This window comes from Olea europaea, chromosome 19 (genome assembly GCF_002742605.1).
Source record: "Olea europaea var. sylvestris chromosome 19, O_europaea_v1, whole genome shotgun sequence".
NCBI lineage: Eukaryota > Viridiplantae > Streptophyta > Magnoliopsida > Lamiales > Oleaceae > Olea > Olea europaea.
In genome coordinates, this window is record NC_036255.1 from 11,008,692 (window position 1) to 11,011,052 (window position 2,361).

Genomic DNA, 2,361 nt, shown 5'->3' on the forward strand with positions numbered 1-2,361 from the left:
CCCATCCAGGAGGTACAAAAATGTATCGTGATCTAAGGAGCATGTTTTGGTGGAGAAATATGAAACGATGCATAGGTCTTTTTGTCAGGAGATGCATGACTTGTCAGCAAGTGAAAGCTGAACATCAAAGACCATCTGGATTGTTGGAACCATTAACAATTCCACAATGGAAATGGGAGCATATAACTATGGATTTTGTTATGGGTTTTCCAAAATCAGCTAAGGGAAATGATGCTATGTGGGTTATAATGAATCGGTTAACAAAGTCAGCTCATTTTCTACCTGTAAGAATGAATTTTAGTATGGATCAATATGCACGATTATACATCAAAGAGGTCATCCGTTTGCATGGTATCCCAGCCTCAATTGTATCGGATAGAGATCCAAGATTTATCTCAAAATTTTGGAAAAGTTTGCAAGAGGCTATGGGAACCAAGTTAAACTTCAGCACAACTTTTCATCCACAAACTGATGGACAATCGGAGAGGACTATACAGACTTTAGAGGATATGCTACGTGCATGCGTCCTTGATTTAGGGGGCAGTTGGGAAAACTATGTGCCACTGGTAGAGTTTGCCTATAATAATAGCTACCAAGCTACGATAAAGATGGCACCTTACGAAGCCCTTTATGGCAGAAGATGTAGAGCGCCCCTTTATTGGGATGAAGTAGGTGAACGAAGAGTTCTGGGACCCGAAATAATTGAAGAAACTAGTCGAGCGGTTGATAAAATAAGAGCTAGAATCAAGGCAGCCCAGGACCGACAAAAGAGTTATGCCGATAAAAGGAGGAAAGATTTAATGTTGGTGACAAAGTTTTCATAAAAGTGGCGCCGATGAAGGGAGTTCTGCGTTTTGAGAAGAAAGGAAAACTTCGGCCAAGATTCATAGGTCCTTTTGAAATTTTGCAGAAAGTTGGAAATGCAGCTTATCGAATCGCTCTACCATCAGAATTGTCAGCGATTCATGATGTGTTCCATGTGTCAATGCTTCGACAATATGTGTCAGATCCAAATCATGTGGTTAGTTATCAACCATTGGATATCAAACAAAACATGATATATGAGGAAAAACCAGTAGCAATATTGGATCGCAGAATCCAGCAATTAAGGACAAAAGGAATTCCGTTAGTAAGAGTCCAATGGAGGAACCATAATGTCGAAGAATCAACATGGGAAAGAGAAGAGGAAATCAAGACCAAGTATCCAGAAATTTTCAACTAAGTTCAAGGTAATTTCGAGGACGAAATTTTTTTTTAAGGGGGGAGGGATGTAATACTCCGAAATTTTATGCTCGTTTAAATTTCTTTGGGATAGCGATTTAACTTTCAATACTATTTTTGGCCATAAGGTAAAAGGGGACACTACCTTTGTAGTGGTTAATGTTAGAGGTAGTTAATGAATGTAGGCATAAAGTGTCAAAGGTTGTGTATGCATGAAGTGATTATTAGTTAGTCGAAACTTAAGGCAAGTTTGGATTTTAATGAAGTGGATTATTTTGTTAGGACTTCAATTGACTAAATGATTAGATTATTTTACAATCTACAATTTTTTGAATATGTAAGTTGGATACAAGTTTAAATTTGAGGTACACTTTGTTAACAATGAAAGTTAGAGGGTTTAGATTATATTAGTTGAAAAGATAAGAGGCTTCCTTTGTAAATCTAGGTTTTAAGGCCACTTATTACCCTATAATCAACCCACTTGTTATCCATCATCACCATACACTTAGACAATAGACTAAACATGTGTAAAGGTAAAATGTAAAAGTATTAAAAAAAAAAAAAAGGGTCAAAGCCGGCCACAACAATTAATAAAAAATAAAAATATCTTTTTATACTTATCCTCTTATACAAGTATAAATATATCCCTATCCATGCCATAGAGAAAGAGATTTCTTTCATTTCTACAAAACACTTATACATTTGAAAAGACAGCCAAAAACCGAAATTTAAGGAAGGAAGAAAAAGAAGTGAGCTTAACACTTTCAACTTACTTTTCAAACAAAGATCATCAAGTTTTACGGTAAGATACTTTCATGCTTAAGAGTTATGATTTTAATGGTAATATTTATGCTTAAGCTATGCATGAAAAACCATAATATGATTAAGGTGGACAAGTCCACAAAGTTAGATATCTATTTATGCCTTAGGACAAGTCCGAAGGGCACCGGCAAGCCGGAATGTGCAAGTATGTGTTTGATTGCATTCTTTTGTGTAGTATTATCATGATAAAAATCCAAGCATGGTATCTTACTGAGTATTTCTTATACTCATAGTATGTTATGCTAAATTTTCAGATCCATGATCAATTGAATTGATGGAAGTTAGTTGGCTTACGCGATGATGGATTAAGGACAGATG